Consider the following 21,235-nt stretch of genomic DNA (forward strand, 5'->3'; position numbering starts at 1 on the left):
CCAGTCATTTAAAATAACTTGTATCTAGTTAGAATGTCAGTTTAATGTCATGTTTTTCCAGTGGATTTGTATGTAATTCTACACTTATTTTAGCCAAAAACCTGACAAGTTATTGCCTATCTATAACTTTAATCTCAGAATTTCCGTTGAATAATTTTAGTGACTGTCTTTTGTTAAATTAAAATTGACCATAAACATTTTAGGCCACTTTCTCTAAATCGTGTTAGCATAGGAATTTTTATTAATTTGCCTGTTTTGGTTGTTTGGCCATTACTCATTTTGGGGGTATAATTTTGCTAAAGGACAAGAAGTGTCAGCTTTTTTGAAAGTCCTTCACGACTCACCATTTGCTTTTGGTCTTTCACAGAATCCTGCTGCATCACAGAAGCTGGAAATTCTGATGTTCCATTCAAATCACAATGGAAAGTCTTGACTTGACCGGTAAGAGCAGCATCACAGGTACATCATACTTAGCTGGAAGCAGTGAAGCCGGCAAGAACTATGTGCTGTCCAAGCTGGTCTCCGCTTTTTCCTATCTGATACGTTCACCTTCCATGGTGATCAGGGAAGGGTGATACCTTTGTGTGGTTTTTGTCTTTTTTAGTGAGTCACTTTTTTTTAAAGTGACATTTTAATCTCCATCAAGTAAGTTAAATTTTCCTTTAAAATCATGAATTTAAAAAAATTGTGTCAAAATCTCTGATTAGTTTCCCCACAATGACCTGTTGGCGGAACGTCCAATTTATTCAAGTCCTGAATATGTAGAGGTTATGTACCTAAATAAGTATTAAATGGGTCTAGTCCCCATAAGTTATTTTTGTTTGCACTGCCTTTGGCTTTAATTGAAAAATGAATTTGTATCAGAGCATTATGGAGTATTTTTTTGATCTGTTAAAAATAATAGAGGCAGGTGTAGCAGCATTATGAAACTATTTGAATATGAAAACCACACAGCGAAGAAAAACTTGAGATTGTAAAATATATATGTGACAAATTATACCAAACTCTAAAACTCACAGATACTATAACTCTGTCCTCTTGTATATAAGTTACTTTCAGAGGAGAAGAGTTTTTTTTCAAGGGGTTTAAGATATGGCAATAGTATTTTAAGATTAATCTTAATAATGGCTACTTAAATGCATAGAGTTGTCTCTTTCTGTGACTCGAAGGTGTGATTGCTGATGTCTGAACACTTTGTGGTGAACTGATGTTTTAAAGACAGGAATTTGATGTAAATTAAAATGAACAAATCTAGTAGATATTGTTTAGTTGTAGTTTTTAGGGTTTATTTTATGAACTTATTCTTTAATTTTCTGATTAATAGAAAATCTTAAATCTTTTCCTGTTTTTAATTATTTTGATTTGTTAGCTTTTCAAATCTGTCTAGAATATCTGTGGCTACCTTCATGTTTTAGTAAGTATATGATTGAATATTGCTTTTATGACGTGGGTATAAATGTAAGGCTTCTGAGCCCTTCTGCTAAATGTCATTGTCTAAGATTGTACATGCAGTAACCCATGTACACCTTAGCTTGAATGTCTATTTACTTGGATATTTAAACGCCAGCAAAATCTTAAATGCCATTGAGAAGTTGGGACTTGGTTATCATTTTTCCTCCTTTCTGTGCTATCCTTGAAGGCACAATTAAGTTTCAAATACAGATTCTGGATTTAAGACTGCCAGTTTAGTGCACAGTTGATTTTGGTTTTACTGGGTCAGCAGAATAGACTATAGATATTTGAATATTGATACTAAAATTTTAAATTTGTTCTTCTCCATTGTTAATCCTGAAGGGAGTTGAATATAGTGAGGCCTAACGAAAATTAAATTTGTGGCAATATTCTGAATTTGCTAAATATGAATACATATCTAGAAAGTAAAGCTGGAAACTTTATCTGATCTGTTCAGGAAACTAAATTGTTCATCAGCATTAGTATGGTGGTCTTGACTTAAGTAGCCCTCTGATCTGTGATTTCTGAATGTTAATCAGATAATTTCAATAAAATGTTTTTTATTGACTATAAGAAACTGACATAAATTCAAATTGCTGATAAAATTTAAGAAGCCTAAATGAAGATGACTAACACTATATACTTCTTTCTAGCTTACATTTATGATCATCTTAAATACAGTATTAACTAAGTAACAGAAAAGATGCCGTGTGAAACCAAGAGTAATTTAGGAAGCAGATCCTGGAAGATGTTACATGGCAAAAAGATGCTAGAGTCCAATAAATGTAGGAAACATGATGTATCATTCAGTTTAGGCAAAGTTATGTTTCATTATCCAAAGAATTCCCAAATCTGAGTGGTTTATAGCAGTAAAAATTTATTTCTCACTCTTGTTCATGTTCTTGATGAATCAGCTGCCACTGTGCTCAATGTCCTCTTTGTCCCTGGACCAAACCTAAAGAAGCAACCTTTCTGGGATACAGAACTTTCTTTCTTTTCTTTCCTTTTCTTTTCCTTCTCCTTCGTTTATTTATTTATTTTGAGAGAGAGAGCACGAGCAGGGAAGGGGCAGAGAGAGAGAGAGAGAGAGAGAGAGAGAGAGAGAGAATCCCAAGCAGTCTCTGTGCTGTCAACCTGGAGCCCAAGGCGGGGCTCAAACTCATGAACCGTGAGATCATGACATGAGCCAAAATCAAGAGTCAGACACTTAACTGACAGAGCCACCCAGGTGCCCCTGGGATGCATAACTCTTAAAGTGGAAGAAAAAAAAGAAATGATCGTGGAAATGTGAAAAACTGTTGGTTGTAAGTGGTACATGTCACTACCTCTCATTTCACTAGCCAAAACATGTCCCATGGTCAAGGAAAGGCTGATTGGGATGCACAGTGCATATTTTACCTGTAATATCTGAACCTATGGCTCTTTTGGAGAGACAGAGTGCATGTAGTATTTTAAGCTTCCAAATGTCCATTCATTCTTTATAATGAATCTCTTTAACATGTCAAATTATTTGACCATGAATCCCTTCATTTTTATTAATCCAAAAAGAATACAGTGAACTATGGTACCCTATCTGTGACAAGTTCTAAGGAGTTTATTGATGTTTCAAGCGTTGGAACTTGTCCCATCATAGAGTAAGGGGTTCTAGTATATTTAATAGACTTATTTGTATTGATCTCTACCTTGTAGGACTGTGAGAATTAAAAGAAGTATGCCAAGTGCCTGATGTAGCACCTGGCACATAGGAAGCACTCAAGAAATGGTAGTTAAAAAAAGAAAATTTTGGTCAGAGTTTAAGAATCTTGAATGCACTATAAAATACCTTTCACAGACATCTGACAGTGTATGTATATGTAAAATGTGTGTATATTTATATATAAACACAGAAGCATACCTCCAAGGTGTTTTAATATATTGTCCTTAATGTGTAAGAACCTATATATTCTCCTACAGTTCTACTGAAAGTACAGAGTCGTTTTGGCTTTATTACTATTATTTTTTGAAGTTCATTTATTTTGAGAGAGAGAAAGAGCAAGTGTGTGAGTGGGGGAGGGGCAGAGAGAGGAAGAAAGAGAGCATCCTAAGCAGGCTCTGTGCTATCAGTGTGGAGCCTGACCTGGGGCTTGATATCAGGACCATGAGATCACGACCTGAACTGATGTCAGGAGTCAGACGCTTAACCTACTGAGCCATCCACGTGTCCCAGAGTGGCTTTATTCTTAACAGCAAGAGAAAGAGTAAATCCTGCAGAAATATTAGCCCACCCTATGATCTAATAATTCACTTCTTACACTGAAAATACAGGAGTTTTAAGGACAGTGTGACTGCCAAATGTAGATATGTGCCTTTCACTCTGAATAGTAATAAGGTCCGGATTAAATCACATTTGATGAAATCTTGATGCAAGGTACAAGAACAGGAGAGAGTTCCAATGAAATTTTCTTTACCATGTAGAGTAAATGCCGTTTGGTGTCAAAAGAATCAACATTTCTATCAAGATTTTATGTAACAATTTACCTTTTTTTGTTTGTTTCAGTGGAAAAATGTATTTTTATTAAAACATGGGGACAGCACCCAAGGGCAGAGAGAGCTTCCTGTTTCTATTTTCTAATGAGGGTTAAATTATTTAGACTCCTTCAAGACCTTCTCTATTGATATTATCCCCTCCTACTCTCAGAATCAGGTACACCATAGTTGATACCTCTTATGGGTCAAAGCTGCATGCTGTCTCTAAAATGACAGTTTCATTTGTTTAATTTAGGAAAACATGTAAAATAATTTGAGGGAGTAAATTACTCTTCAAATTGTTCCAAATTCTTCACTTTATAAATGGGTTGTCTTTTTTTTTTTTTTTTTGTCGTTTTAATTTAGAGGGAGAGTGTGTGCATGCAGGTGGGGAGAGGGGTAGAAGGAGAGAGAGAATCCTAAGTAGGCTCCCCACTTGGCACAGTGCCTAACATGGGGCTCCATCCCACGACTCTATGATCATGACCTGAGCTGAAATCAAGAGTGGACACTCAGTTGACTGAACCACCCAGGTGCCTGTATAAACGGATCATCATTGTAACTGTCTGTTATTCGACTGGATTATCAGTAAAAACTACCTAAAAATTGTAAGCTCTTTAGTTTTAGAGATGATCTAGTCTTCTTGTGCTGCCATAATAAAATACCACAGACTGGGTGGCTCAGACAACAGGGTTTTATTTTCTCACAGTTCTGTGGTCTAAAGTCCATCATGAACAGGATACAGGCAAATTCTGTTTTTGCTGAGGTCTCCCTTCCTGGCTTGTAGATGGTCACCTTCTTGCTGTGTACCACATGGACTTTTCTCTGTGTGTGTGGAGTAGCAAGCTCTGGGGTCTCTTCCTCTTAACAGGACACTAGTTCTGTTGGATAGTGGTCCTACTCTATGATCTTACTTGACCTTTACCTACTTTTCAGGCCTATCTCCAAGTACAGTCACATTAGGATGTGGGGCTTCACCCTCTGAATTTGAGGGCTATTAAGTCAGTTCATAACAGAAGTAATCACTTTTTTGTACCGAAGAGTGAAGTGAAGGTTAAAAAAAATACTTTCTATGAATCTATAAACAAGAAAACCTCACTTATTACAGTTTAAAATTCTAAAAATATCATTGTATCTTTGAGGTGGGAGACATTTGGAATCACTAATTCATATTTCTTCCACTTTGAAGTCACCATGCATGAAAATGAGTTTCTTACAAGTGAAAGAATCAAGTCTAAGAACTGAAAATCAGAGTGATTTGTATAATGGAGGAATTACATCATTGAAAAGTTGATTTCCATGTGTATTCATTGCTTATAGGAATAGAATATATTTGAAAATTAGTATGAAGAGTAATTCAGTTACTCTTTTGGGTTATACCTTTTTCTGTTTACTATAATCAAGCCAATTCACATTTTTCTAGGCAGTGTTCTTTTACTTTGAGTTGTTTGTGAACTCAAACAGGGAAATGGCATGTAGAGTTGTCCTTTGAATAACGCCGTTATTAGGAGCACCAACCGCTTACAGGTTGAAAATCTGTGTGTAACTTTTGACTACACAAAAACTTGCCTACTAACAGCCCACTGTTGACCAGAAACTTAACCTGTAACATAAAGTCAATTAACACATATTTTGTGTGTTTTATGTATTATATGGCATAATAAATTTTAACTTATTAAAATTTAATAATAAATATATTAATAAATTATTATCTGCCATAATAAAGCAAGCTAGTGAAAAGAAAATGTTATTAGGAAAATCATAAGGGAGAGAAAATATATTTCCAGTACTGCACTGTATTTATCAAAACAATTTTGTGTATATGTGGACACACATATTGATCAAGAGTCAGCTATACTTAAGATTTTGGCAAATGGAAAGAAAAGATTATGTATTTAAAGTAATGCCAACAGAAGTCAAGAAGTCCTAAATCTGTTATGTCTCCCTGTTATATCTACCTATTTACCTCCCTCACTCCCTTTTTTATCCCTTTTTTCCTTCTTCTTCTCCCCTTTTCTCTGATATCAGCTCATAAGTCAGGTAATGATTGCTAGGATTTCTCAAATAATAGTCTAAATATAATTCATTGACCATCTGTGTAGTACTTCTTTCTTTCTATATGTAGTGTACCTTTTCTATTAGATAAATCAATTGGTGGATGTTTGAGATTCGTTATGGGTTAATAGTACATTTACTTGTTGGATATTGATATAGACTCCACCTAAGTCTCTTAGTTTTATCTTTGAATTATTGTAAGTGTACCTATTGTATCTCTTGAATAATTTCAGTTTCTGATGATTTGATGCCTGTCTAAAACAGAAAATTTAATCAAAAGAAACAAAATTCGGAGACTTAAACATCTTCGTGTAAAAATAATTTTAAATTGATTTATAAAATTTATCATCTCACCTTTTGTATTTATAGACTAAAGGATAAGCCATTGAGCAGTGGTCTAATTTTGTGGATGTTAGTTTAATTGGTTGAAAGGTATTTTAACTCTTATTTACTTTTTATTAAGGTTGTTTTTTTTTAATGTTTGTTTTTGAGAGAGACAGAGCGTGAGCAGGGGAGGGGTGGAGACACACACACACACACACACACACACACACACACACAGAATCAGAAACAGGTTCCAGGCTCTAAGCTGTCAGCACAGAGCCTGACGTGGGGCTCAAACTCATGAACTGTGAGATCATGACTCGAGTCGAAGTTGGACATTCAACTGACTGAGCTATCCAGGTGCCCCATTTTTTAAAAGTTTTTAAAAAATGTTTGTTTATGAGAGACTACATGGCACATGTGCAAGTAAGCAGGGGAGAGGCAGAAAGAGAGGGAGAGAAAGAATCACAAGTAGGCTCTGTACTGTCAGCACAGAGCCCACTTGGGGCTTGATCTCATGAATATGAGATCATGACATGAGCAGAAATCAAGGTTTAGATGCTTAACTGACTGACCTTCCAGGTGCCCCTTGATTCTTATCTACTTTTGATTTCAATTTCACTCTAAAACTATTTACAAGAATGACTCAAACTCAAAAGCCTTGTATATAGTACATTTTAGTAGAATATTTCTTCTGAACAATAAAATTAGTCTACTGATTATGGTATTTACTAGTTAAGGACAGTATAAATTCAGGCATGACTTCATTCCATGCATTAATACTTCCCTGAAATGTCAGGAATAAATTAAATTTTTATTTTTTTCATTTAATTTTTGTTTGTTTTAGAGAGAGAAGGTGGGGAAAAGAGGGGCAGAGGGAGGGGGAGAGAGAGAGAGAGAGAGAGAGAGAGAGAGAGAGAGAGAGAGAGAGAGAGAATCCCAAGCAGGCTCCATGCCTTGTGGGGCTGAATCCCCACGATCCTAGGATCATGACCTGAGCCAAAATCAAGAGGCTGATGTTCAACCAACTAAGCCACCCAGACACCCCTAAATTAAGTATTTTTATCCTGACATTGGTATTCCCTTTGATCTCTATTATAGAGAAATGTGTTTTCCCAGGAAAATAAATGGATCTAATGGCGCCAAATTTCTCATAACATACTTGTCAAAATTTCCGTGTATTTTAGTGTAAAATATATACTGCATTTACTGGATATTCTGTACGTACACATTTAAGTGTAAGTAGTAAGTATATATGAGTGTACGCATATAGTTTCTTCATATAACCTCTTCAAGAAACTAAGGAACTTAGTTTTACACTGGAGTCTTTTTGTTCATGGCTGCATCCCCCAAATCTGGAAACAGTGTTTGGCATATGGAAGTTGTTTTGTTTAGTAAACATTTGATAAAGTAGTATTACCAGAATTCATGTTTCGTTGACCCTATATTCATTGAACTTGGTGTTAATATGCATCCCCTGGTCTACCTGCAGATAATTATTTTTCCCAGTCTGAATTGAGGGAGAATTAAGCCATTCTTCAAAAGTAAAAGTCTCTCTGTGCTTTTCAGTTGGCAGTTAGTCCTATAATCAATAAATGTTAAAAGGGCTGAAGAACTTAAAATGAGCAGCAGAAAGTTTCTGGGTGCCTATTGACTCCTTTATAGCATGCATCGAGTCAACAAGGTTTATTAAGACCTTTGCCAAGTACTTCCCTAACAGTCAATCAGCAGCCCTGCGAGTGGAATGCATGTGAATGTCTGAGATTTAGGGGAGGGAAGTTGGTTCAACGGGGCTTGAAGAGATGCTGTGTGTATGGTACCTGGATTCAGTTAATACATACCAAAAATGTAAGCTGAAGTCCACAGTTAGGTGTTTTATTCTTGCAGGGCGGGGGGAGGGCAGTGGTGGTGTTTATCTTTAGGGCATTTCTGTATTTGAGTTAATCCGTGAAGATGATGGATAAGAATGTTGTGTCTTGGTTTTATATAGACTTGTACAATTTGCTTAGTTTAGTTTGCAGTTCTGCCTCTGCCATTACTATTCTTAAAAAGCAGCTAAATCATGTAACTATTTCAGGGTTCCTTAACATTTACTGTAAGACCATTTATTATCAAGTGTCTCTTCATGGCCGAAGTGGTCCACTTCAGGTGATGTTTTAAGGCACTAAACATTGCCATTAGGCACTTACAGTGCACAGGTTTCTTGAGAGAGCCAGCTGCATGGGGAGGAAGTGGCTCTAAAGAAGGCTTAAATAATAAAAGGCTACCGTTTATCTGATGAACACTGTCCTAAAACATTCTCAGTTCTGCCACACTAATTCCAATGAAGAATTGCCAAATTAGAGAGACACTGAAACCTACCAAATGTGAGGTGCATGCATGCACAGAGTAGTGTATGTCCTTCTGTCCATCCAGGCACCACCTGGATGGACACATACATGAAACTCTGAACCATGCCCTCAAAATAGTTTTGAATACCTACTGTGTTTTCAGCATTATTAGAGTCCCCAAGTCTTCACATTAGGTACATGATAATGTAAAAGAGACAATGGTAAAGTTTGAAATCAGTAGCCGCAGACCATCTCCTTGTGAAATAACAAAGCTCTTGCTGTAGCAGTGGTTTTGTCTCACTGTTTGAGGAAGCATATGACTCATGGTTCAATTCATTTGGTGATGTGAACCCTTTTTAAAGGAATGATAGCTTTCAGGTTTGAAACGTTAGTTTTTTCTCTTAAAATGGTAGGTGTTGCCTTTAGTAGTCACTGAAGAGTTTCGCTTTTTAGAGAACATAAGATAAATCTCTCTAATAAGGCTTTTATAATCTATCTTGTTCATGGTAAAGGTGTACCAGTTTTGTCTCTTTTTATGAGTTTTAATCATCACAATCCTAGAATTTTTTATGGATTATTTCTATTGTAATAAAATATTTCATACATTAGAATTTATAATGTGCCTAAGAAAAAAATACTCTAGAAGTTTTACTTCATATTGCTTATACACATTCTTATTCTTGCCTCTAGATTGTCAACTGCATAAATACTCACTATTGCTTCCTGGAGATTAATATGGATAGGCAAAAACGTAAAGGTTTTCTTATGGAAGACAGATTTAAATGTGTCACTTTTGTTTGTTTGAGCTGTAGCTTGATCCTTAGAAATGAGGGCTGTGGATTCAGATGGTCTCAAGACTAACCTGAGTCTGCTTTTACTGTGATTGGGTTGTGGGAAAGTTACCTAGGTTCATCTGTGAAATGGAGGGAATACTGATCATATAAGGTTGTTGTGAGGATTAAAAATGCCAGAAGATGCAATGCCAATCCAGAACTTGACAGGCACTGTTGAGAAAATGTGTTTGTTCTCAAAATGGACAGTAAGTAAAAAGTGGAATTTGACTTTTTGGCTTCTTAACCATTCCTTGAAATTGAATTTCAGGCATTTTATTGTCTCCATTCACAATAAAAGAAATGTCCAGCTTCATCGTGTACGCATCTTTATTCCATTGGAAGTCTTTATTGAATACAGGATGGACTTGATTTGAATCATTAGGAAAGAATAATGTTTGTGCTTTATATGGTTAGATACTTTAAAATATTTTCTACACAGTCATATGTGATAGAGGTTTGATTTTTAGATTTCCCCCAGTTTGTTTTGCAATTTATTAAAACCTAATCAAAACTCAAGCATATGAAAATATTGATGTCATCTATCATTAAGTGGATTGTAGTTACTTTAGGATTATTATTGCTTTATATTCTTGGTATTAACAATTATTACCTGAAACAAATTAAGTATTACAGTAAAGTTTTATAAACTTTTTTTTTCAAATACTATTTTAGCAAGACAACGAAATGTATTATGAGTTCTTAATGGCTTTTAAAGTGTGACAGCCATTTCATAAATTGGTTCTCTGAACCTGATAACTATAAAACATTTAAAAAATTTAAATACCTAATTCAGTCATGAGTTAACTCTACTAGTTTATTCATAAATTAGAGAAGCAAAATTTCCCTTCATTTTTAGGTCACTGGTTTAACATTTCACAATTAATTGATCCAAGAGAAGCAAGTATTTTTCTACATTTGCAGAAAATGCTAACTCTGTGAAAGTACTTACTTCATAATAATTTTCATGCACATGAGCATGAACTAATACAACTTGGTCTTTGTCACTAATATCAGTAGGTATACTAATTAATTTTGAATATAATTGATATATTTATTAATTTTGAATATTTCTGTAGTTGATGTATCTAAGCTTGTTTTGAAGATAATTTAGTATCTGTGAAAATACCTGATTCCTTCTAAAAGCTGTTCTGTAAGCTAGCATGAATGTATTAGGTGTTTGTGGTCTTTTATAGCAATTTTGCCTTTTCCTAGTTGATTATGTGTACATTCTAACCATAAAAACCATGAATTTTATAGACTTATTATATACTTTTCCAATTATTAGTGTATATTAAAATTCTAAACCTTTCTAGCCCATCTATGAGCATGTTTGCATTCTTCAGCTCTGTCTTATTTCTTTAATTTTTTTAAAAGTATATTTATTTTTGAGAGAGAGGAAGAGAGAGAGAAGCAGGGGGAGAGGGGAAAGAGAGAGAATCCCAAGCAGGCTCCACACTGTCCACGCAGAGCCCAATACAGGACTCAAACTCATGAACTGTGAGATCATGACCTGTGAGATCATGACCTGAGCCGAAACCCAAGAGTCAGACGCTTAACCAACTGAGCCACACAGATGCCCTGTTTTGTTTCTTTTTAGAGCCTGAACGGTCTTCAGTAATTTTACTGGAAAAAATGTTTTGTGTAAAAGATAAAGTAATATATTTTCTGTTCCTCTGTTTAATAAATATTTAGTGCTATGTGGAACTATTTAGTATTTAGGAACTACTACGTGCAAGTTATTGTTTTAGACAATGTCAGAGTTACAATATGATAATAGGGGAAATCTAAGCAGGAAAGAGAGACAAACCTCATTAAGAATTGAGGAAGGTCTTAAATCTCAGGTAGAAAAACTAAGTAAGACAGGGGAAAATACTAAAGTCTGGACAAAGCTAATAGACCCCTTTTGCCATTTGGGATGGGCTGTGTATAAAGGTAAAATGGAAAACCTAGAAAAGCCAAATGTAAGAGAACCTTGAATGTCAGGGTAAGTTTACTGTTTTTTCTCCTTAAAAGCAAATGGGCCACTGGAAAATTTTGAGCAGGTGATATTTAAAAGGGATGGATTGGAAGGGAAAAGAGGTAGGCATTGGAAAGATTGGTTTAAGGGACTTAGCAAATCCTAGGTAAGAAGAAGTTGTTCTTCTGATAGGGTTTGCATGTTGTAAATGGAATCACTGTGAGAGACATGAAGGTTATACCCTGTCTGGATGTAGTTCAAAATGTTAAATTGAAGTATTCAGCTCACAAAATCAAATAAGTCTTTTTTTCCAATTTGCAGGGCAAATATTAATAGATACTCAGTTTTAAGGATTCCTTCAATGAAGATTTTCTCAAACGCTTGGTACCAACTATTCAACTTGTGTATGTGTGTCTGTGTGTATTTCATGATTATAAATTCAGCTTTCACTGTGTTTCTCAAAGAATACACATCCTGTCTTGTCACTTGAACCAAATTACTAATCTGTAGGATTTGGCAACAGACAGAACTTGTGCTGAGGCTGCAGAGGGTATCATAAGAGGGAAGGAAGCAGTGGGGGTGTTGAGATAGGTTTTTAATTTAAGCGTAGGTGTTCAGACAGTACTGCTACCAGGAGAGAGATGGTGGTAGAAACTGATTTGGGGAAGGGGGTGGGTACAGTATAGAATGGATTGGATTTGAAATGCAGAGAGGATATGCATGGGATTATGTATAGGATGTAGTTATAAATTGGTAAGAGTTTGGGAGAGAGTCAGGCTAAAGATAAATGTAGCTTAGGAGAGGTAGAGCTTGAAACTGAGTATTGGTGAAAGTAAGAAATATGGCTGGTTAAGACAGAACGTTGGAAAACACCCACCTATTCTCTGTTAAGAGAAGTCTAAAGGAAAGAAAAGCAATCAGATCTGTGGTGGGAAAAGCAAGAGTATAGTACCAAAGAAGATGGGGAAGAGTTTCCAACAAAAATGTTGGAAAATGTAGAGTGCTAACTGCCCCAAACAGTGTTTGGGTTAGGGTGATTCAGGAGCCCTTGGGGGAAAGCAGTTTTTGTAGATTGGTCAAGGCAGCAGAAGCCACTTGTATAGTGTTTCCAGTATTCCCTGTTTTACATGTTCTTGATTGTCTTTTTAGCTGAAACTATATGTTGAGCCACTGTTTTCATGGAGTAATCTATAATGACTTACAATTCTGCTCCCTGGGAGCATGGAACTCCTCTTCTGTAAATGTAGTTTTAATATTCTTTCCTTTAAATATGTTGCCTTAGACTCTTTCAAATCAAAACTTATCCAGGTGCTAATATCATTTCCTCAAATGCACTGAAGTGACTTTGTTTAAAATATCAGCAAACTACTTTATAAATGCCTCTCCTGTAGGACTTATATTATAATTGACATTACAGAGGGATGAATAATGAATTCCCTGTCATTGCCAGCTCTTCTTTTACACTAAGTACAGTGATGCTTTAAATAAGGCCCACCGGTTTAATAAAGATCCTGTCGAAAGCTCTTCAGAGTAGTAGGCCACCTGCATATGAAATTTCTGGGTTAGAATCTGATATGTAACCACTTTTGTTTCCATCTGCAGAAAATAGACTCACCCTAATTGCTAGTAATGATTTAATGATGAAAACTCCACTTGTCATCATTTGCATTTTTCCTTCTGTTGTGTGTGTGTGTGAGAGAGAGAATATAGTTTTTCTAGTCTTCACAGTGACTCTAGACATGTGTAGTTATCATTATTCCTATTTTCTATAGAAGGGAACTGAGGCTTAGAATCTTGAAATTGTCTGAGCTTTTTGGCTAATTAAAAACAGAGCCAAGATTCAAATCAGCATTTTCTGACTTTCAAGACCATGTTCTCTACGTGGCCCATGCAGTTTTGTGAATTACTTCAAAGTTGAGCTATATTTAACACCCTTGATGGCAACAATTCATTCTGGTGTGGGGGCTCAACTTCTCATTATTTTCTTAGCCTTTTCCTCCAAGTAGGGAAGAAGAGATCACTTTCATTTGCTTGAACATATTGCCATTTGCCATTATTGGTTATCAGGTACTTTTCTGTGTATTTAATGCCATTATGTATATATGTTAATTTTCACATCAGCTCTATGAGAGGTGGATTTATTTCCTCCAACATTTTATTATGAACATTTTTATTATGAACTTTTATTATGAAACATCATTATACACTCATATACTCACCATTTAGATTTGACTGTTAATATTTTAATTATACTTATTTTATTACATATCTGTAACCTATCCATCATCAGTTCATTTTTGACTTAGTTGCAAGTAAACTAAAGATATCACTACACCTCTGTAAATACTTCAGCATACCTATTATGGAATACAGTTCAATATTTACAACTTGTTAATACAAAATTTACATTTAGTGAAGTGCACAAATCTTAAATGTACATTCTCTGAGTTTTGATAAATGCATACACCTGTGTAACCCAAGTACCTATCAAGATATAAAACATTGCTATTGGTAGGTGTCTCTTCTATTCACATTTTGTAGATAAGGAAACTGAAACACAGAGAGGTTAGTGATCTGCCTGAGGTCACACTGCTAATAAGTTGCAGAGTGGGAATTCAGACTCTGGCAGTCTGGCTGCAGGGTTTGTGTCTTAAGCACACCACCATACTGTCTGGGGATTATTCTCACATACTCAGGTATCCTTTTACATTTATGTGTACAGATGTAATATTTATTTTTTACATAGGTGTGTAGAAGTAGTATGTTTGGGATTAGAATAGAAATGCTGTTCTAGAAATGCATCATTTCTTTGCAAGCAGTTTATAGCAAGAGAATCTAAGAGGGAAAAATACCTACTTTCATTGAAATATTTGGGTGAATTGAGAATACAGAGTGTGTATAACTCTGTCTTACCTGGATCCTTGATTAATGTTTCCATGTAAAGTGATAGTCAGTTTCCTAATGACAACACTGAAATTCAGGAAAATCCTAAAGTGTCACTTGAACAATGAAGGGTAAATGATGTTCAGTATAGTTTTTTCTTCAGCATATTTTTGCCCTATTATAATTAGTAGAAAATTGTTCATCTATGTGTGGTGTATGTAGTACTACTCACGTTGATATCTCAGTCTCCCCAATAATGAAATTAACCAATTTGGGATTTATAGTTATGAAATTTGTGAAGTTTCTGACAGGAGTATAATTTTCTGACTTTTCTAAATAAATTACATAAAAATCTGAATAAGGACTGGAATAGATTATATTAATGTATGTGTGGTTTTTGTTTTTGTGTTTTTTTGGTTGGCAATGCTTAGGTGTATCGTCCCTATGAAAATAAATGGTATCTCTTTCCTACATTGTGTTCAAAGCACAAGCTGTATCTGAAACGTTGACTAGTACTCTTTATTCACTGTCCATGTTATGAAAAAGCAGCCGTTATATGTATTAAAAAATTCTAAGTATTGCTTAGAAAGCAAATTAAAAAATAAATAAAAGCATGTAGTCAGCAAAACCTAGCCAGTCACTAGAGGGCAGAGCAGCACTATATTTTAGGCCTCATTTGAAAATTTCTGGTTTAAAAATTGCTGAACATAGAAAAATATATTGATGCACAATTAAATAGAAATTTCTTTGTATTCTTATTATCTTGTCTTGCTGTGAAATCCAATAACATGCTTACCCTTGTATCAGAGGAGCTTTCTGGCAATTACATTGCTTTCAAAAGCAATGATTATTTAGAAGAGTGTAAGTATCCCTCAAGAGAAAATACTAAAGCAATAGTAATAGAAAGAATAATGCATTAAGTGATTTCTTTTTTTAATTAAAAAAACATTTTTAATGTGTATTTATTTTTGAGAGAGAGAGAGAGAGTGTGAGTAGAGGAGGGGCAGAAAGAGAGAAAGACACAGAGTCCAAAGCAGGATCCAGGCCCTTGAGCTGTCAGCACAGAGCCTGACACGGGGCTCGAATTCACAAACCGTGAGATCATGACCTGAGCCAAAGTTGGACACTTAACCAACTGAGCCACCCAGATGCCCCTAAATCATTTCTACTATAGTACCCTGAAATCGAATTGCATGCAGTATAGACTTCAGTTGAGACATGAGAGAATAAGTTTGAGACAAGCTTACTAGTATTTAAATCTAAGAATTCATTGAAACATGGAGCATTTTTTGATCTTTCAGCTGAAATGTGTTGAATCATTAAGACTTTGAAATTACCAAGTTATAAAAGCAATGAACTAACTCTAGCTTCTTTTTTAAATGTTAAAATTTTATCAAGTGGCCATTCACTTAATTCACTTAATTCGTTTGAAATTTTCTATCATTCTGATATAGTTTCATCTTGACTTACTTTTTCTGATAGATTTTTAAAATAAATGAAGCACTGAGGTAGTGTCCTAGTGAGTAAACTGAGTAGTTCAGTGTCTCAAAAGAAAATTTTATTTTGAATGTGTAGTTTGGATTTATATGATTTATACAGGATTTTTTTTTTGAAGTTTATTTATTTATTTCAAGAGAGATAGAGATATTGTAAGCGGGAGAGGGGCAGAGAGAAGAGAGGGCGAGAGAACATCCCAAGCAAGCTCCATGCTGTCAGCACAGAGCCTGAAATGGGGCTTGAACTCATGAAACTGCGAGATCATGACCTGAGCTGAAACCAAAAGTCAGATGCCTAACTGACTGAGCCACCCAGGCACCCCTATACAGGATTCATTTCTAATAGAGAATGTGGGATATCAGAAAAAGCATTGGATTTTGGAATCAGAAGAATTGGGGCTCCAATTATCATCTTGCTTATGACCTTAAACAAGTCACTTTAGCCCTCTGGAGTAAACATTTTCTAAGTTGGAGATTTGGAAAAAGTAAATATATATATTATTTACAGCTGGGTCATTTTGAGGATTAGGTGTTTGTGTCTGTGTATGTGTGTCTCCAAAGATGATATTGTAAAGACAAATTTTAATAGATAATGATGTAAGCTCAGAAAAACCTTAGAAATGACTTTGAAATGATTATCTTATAAATGTAGTAACACGAGGGCACCTATTACACACTGTAGAGTACCAAAAATGTAGTTTCCAATCCAAAGTGAGATTGCTGACTTCCTCCCTGTCTCTCGAGTGTCTCTGGCTGCTTAGCTTCTCTGTAACTCTTGACTCTCGCTCCTCTTACACCGTGCTCTGTTTGTTTCCGTGTTTCCTCTCTCTGTGTTTCTCCTGACTGTCTTTGGTCTCTCTCTGTGTTTTTCTTGTCCCAGGCACCCTCAGGACGACCCCAAGCCTCTAGCAGTACCTGGTATCATCTCCAGCATGTTTATAGATGTGGAGGATTCACTGGGATATTGAGAAATACCAGAGGCGAGTTGTTCTACTGTAGTAAGTCAATCAGCATTTACTAAGTGACTACTGTTTACAGAGCACAGTCGGTGATGCATTGGGCAAAGAAGAATGAGTTAGGGCATAGCTGAGAAAAAATAAATCTGTAATCTCTTCTAAGTGGTCCTTGCAGGCTAGACACACATGCAAATGAAAACAGCAAAATAAAAAGCTGACAAATAATTGCATAGCTGAGTGGTGTGGTATGTGTGCTGCACAGGCCCAGAGTTGATGGAGTAGAGAAAACCAGGTGGTACTATTCAGGTTTCCTGCATGAGTTTAAAGTAGGATTGGAAGAAAGATACAGGAAGAGAGGGTGGAAGTGAGTAATTTCTGTGAGGTTTGGCCAGCCTGTTGGATTGCCTGTGAGTGAATTCCTGATGGGAGGGTAGTAAAATAAAGAGTGCTAAGCTATAGCCTACCAACAGCTGACTTGCCTTAAACTTCTTAGAGAAATTCAAGTTATGAAAAGAAGTACAGCCTAGTTGAGACTTCCCATAAACATAAGTGGTATCTGTTGCCAGTTTTAGAATTTATAGAGTTTAAGGGTAAATTGTGACTATGAAATAATAAAGAGGTACCCTATGACATAAAATGACTACATGCCATTAGAATGTAATCTAGGGATGCATTTAATTTTTTATTTTTATTTTTATTTATTTTTTATTTTGAGAGAGAGTGTGTGAGTAAGGGAGAGGGGCAGAGGGGGAGACAGAGAAAATCTTAAGCAGGCTCCACGCTCAGTGTGGAACCTGATGCGGGGCTTAGTCCCACAACCCTGGGATCATGACCTGAGCTGAAATCAGGAATCGGAGCCTTAATCGACTGAGCCACCCTAGGCACTTCTAGGGATGCATTTTAAACATGAAGATGAAATAAAACAGTAAACCCTTATAACAAGTTGTTTTTGTATTAAAATTTAATTTTTGCCCATATATTTTAGACAGTCTTACCTACAGACACACCATGATTTTCAAAACTGGATATGGTTTGAATACCACCCCTGCTAGCTGTGTAATATTGGGCAGTTTTCATAACTCTGGATACCAGTTTCCTCATATGTAAGCTAAGGATGAAAATATTTACCTCAGAGCTATTGTGTGAATTAAATAATTTTATAAATTCTTGAATGCATGTTAGGTTCTTGTTACTTACACTTAAAAAGCATCTTTAAAAGTTTCTTTTTTTTTATTTAAAAAAATTTTTTTTAATGTTTATGTTTATTTTTGAGACAGAGAAAGAGCATGAACAGGGGAGGGGCAGAGAGAGAGGGAGACACAGAATCGGAAGTGGGCTCCAGGCTCTGAGCCATCAGCCCAGAGCCTGACGTGGAGCTCGAACTCACGGACCGCGAGATCGTGACCTGAGCCGAAGTCGGACGCTCAACCGACTGAGCCACCCAGGCGCCCCTAAAATAGTTTCTTAAATATAGTGTTATTTCTGAGAACTTTTAAAAAATAGAAGCAACCCCATAGTATTCAGAAATGCTATATATACAGGGAATATTTATAACATTGGGAGAAGATACAGACAATAACATTAACATGAATAGCTGAGTACTACCTACTACCAACTTAGGAGACAGAGCTGCTCGCCTGGATGGATTCCATTACTTCTCTTTAAGATCACGCCCCTCCCCCTGCCCTCCCAGTCCTGAATGTTGACTTTATTACTTCCTTGTTTTTCCTTACAGTTATTTCACATATTTACGTATCCCCTACATTGTTTTCCTTGTTTTTGAATTTTATATCAGTAATACAATATCCTGTTTTCTGATGGAACATGTATTTTTGCCGCCCAGCATCATGTTTGAGTCCTCCTTGCTTATGCTTGTAATTCACTTATGATCACAGTTGTATTTCATTGTCAGAAAATAATACAATTTATTTATCCACTTTCTTTTGATGGTCATTTTATTTTTTATTTTTTTGTTTATTTATTTTGAGAGGGTAAGAGAGAGAGTGCATGTGAGTAGGGGAGGGACAGAGAGAGAGGGAGAGAGAGAAGGCTCTGTGCTGTCTGCATGGAGCCAACATGGGACTCAAATCTCACAAACTGTGAGATGATGACCTGAGCCACAATCAAGAGTCGTATGCTCAACTGACTGAGCCACCCAGGCACCAGCCTCCCTTCTTAATTAGTTTTATCCTTCGTGGCAGCTGCTTTTATTTGTCACAGTTTTCCACTTGTACCTTCTCTCAAACCCACTTGAATCAGACACCCTGAAATAGCTGGGTGTGTTTGCTAGCTAAGTAATTCTCCCAAGAAAACCACATCATAATAGTGTTGTGTTCTCTTACATTAAATGAAAATTGTTAGCTGTTCTTGACTTCTGAAGACAGTTGGGGCAGAGAAATAAACGTACACATCTTTTACTGATTTCTTTTTTCCTTAATTCGAGTTGAGATAGAGAAAGAGTAACCCACAGAGACTGTATGCAAGCTGCAGTGACTTAACCTGTTTGGTTCTGCATTGCAAAAGTCCCCAAAGCTCAGGGACTTGGCTCTACTTGTACTGGCCACTCTTTCCCCTTTTCTGTCCCTCATCCACTTCTGTTTTTCTCAGCCAGTGGTTCTTTTGGTATCTGATTATACTTCTCCACTCCATTCCTGTTTTCATATTATAGTTCTTCCAACCTTATACTTTGCACTTAGTGGTCTGTAATTTTAGTTGGTTGAGTTCCATATTTTGCCTGTTGTCAGACTGGTTGCTCTATCAGCCACATTCATTTTCTGAGGTTTTCCAGGAGTGTACCAGGATCTAGCCAAGTGCCTAGTGTTTATTATTCATTAAATATTTATTGAATGAAGAAAGGAATGGTGTAAATGCCTGAAAAGCACTGAAATGCCATTTCCTTGCTTACCAATAATAATTTCCCCAAAAGCAGTGGGCAAAAATCATGCATACTGAAAACAGTTCTGCCCTTGGGTAGCTTTCTAGACCATAAGTAGTTTTTCCTTGAGTTTCACTCTGGTTTTTTGGAAAAATGAGAATGGTAGACCAGTGATCTGTAAGATTCCTTTTGACTCCAGCATTTTGTATTCTCTCTTCAATTGAAATGGAAATTAGTTTCTCTCTGGATGTCTAGGCACTACTACCAAAGCCTGAATCCATCTACCTTACTGGGCTTTAGGCCCATGACTGTGTCACAGCAACCTGGCAGTTATTGTCTCCCATAACCACAGCAGGTGGGGCATATGTCGAACTTTCCTTTCCTCTCTTTGTTATTTAGGGTTGATTTGTTCTAAAGAAAGACTACATTTATCATTCTTTGTAAGAGTATATTGAATGCCTTTGACTTCCCAGGTTCATTCACCAGGCTGCCCAGGCATTGTTCAGTGTACAACCTAGACTTTTGCACACTCTTACTCTTCCTCCCCTTCCTTCAACCCCCAAACCGTGTCCAGGGCAGTTTGTCCTACCCTTTGTTATTTGCTGTACAACTTAACCCCATGTCTTTTCTCATATAGTTCAGTTACCATTTTTGAGTCAGTGTTGATTTTTACTGTTGGGCCTTTCCTTGGAGGCAGTGAGTGTGTATTCATCTGGTGCTAGCAGAAGCGTTGTCCGTTCCTTTCTCCTGTGGCTTCTCTGCTAGGGATGTCCCAACTTCCCATAGATGGCAAGTGAGGGCCTGAACTCATCCCCTCACTACTTTCACTCGGACTTCCCATAGCTCTTGCAGGGACTCTAAATGTATTACTTGTCCAGATTTCATTTTGTGACTGCCTCTGAACTCCATGGATCAAAGGCCAGGGGCACCAGAGAGCAGACTACATGGAGAAGGGCACAAATTCTGTCTTTGCTTTCTATAAATTGTAAGTAAACATTGCCCAGTCCCTCCTGAGGGTTCTGGTCTTGGACCTGTGTGTTTGACTATGAACTAAAATTAAGCAGGTTCCTTCTGACTTTTATTCAGGAACACAAAATAATGTAATACTTCCACAATGTCATGAATCTGCTTTGTGAAAAATCCCGCATAATTCTGGCAAATTTTAAGAAGAGAATGGGCCAGAGAAGAATCTAACCAAAAAAAAAAAAAAAAAAAGGAAAAAGGAGGAAAACTTCTTTAATGAAGGATTTACTTTTAACAGCATTAACATAATTAGAAATCAGATTTGGAATTTAGAAAATCTTTGTAGGGTGTTTTTTTTTTTAATGTTAAATTACTTATTACTGAGAGCCCAGTGGTTAACCGCCTGCCTCCAGCCTCCATACACATAAAAGATTCGAGATTTACTGGGCTCTCCAGCCATGAAAAATAAGAAGCCAGACTATCTGTGATAATTCATCCCTCCTAACTGCTTACTTGACAAAACTCTACAAAAACATATTATGCCAGATGTCCTATTCTCAAAAGAAGCAGTTAATACCATCCTATCTCTAGAGGAACAGATTATGT

General features: G+C 36.3%; 1 protein-coding gene across 8 annotated transcripts in view; it reads left to right on the top strand.

The window, feature by feature from the left end:
* Positions 1-21,235, top strand: part of BBX (BBX high mobility group box domain containing) — a 281,032-nt gene that overhangs the window by 111,559 nt on the left and 148,238 nt on the right. For 7 of the 8 annotated variants that reach the window (XM_027077663.2, XM_027077657.2, XM_027077664.2 and 4 more), the window contains one exon: positions 368-441. The gene's annotated coding sequence lies outside the window, so the exon portion shown is untranslated. Of the gene's footprint in view, positions 1-367; positions 442-16,715; positions 16,834-21,235 lie in introns of all 8 variants that reach the window. The other variant, XM_027077662.2, reaches the window with a different exon arrangement.

The sequence above is a fragment of the Acinonyx jubatus genome, chromosome C2, assembly GCF_027475565.1.
Source record: "Acinonyx jubatus isolate Ajub_Pintada_27869175 chromosome C2, VMU_Ajub_asm_v1.0, whole genome shotgun sequence".
In the NCBI taxonomy this organism is placed as follows: domain Eukaryota; kingdom Metazoa; phylum Chordata; class Mammalia; order Carnivora; family Felidae; genus Acinonyx; species Acinonyx jubatus.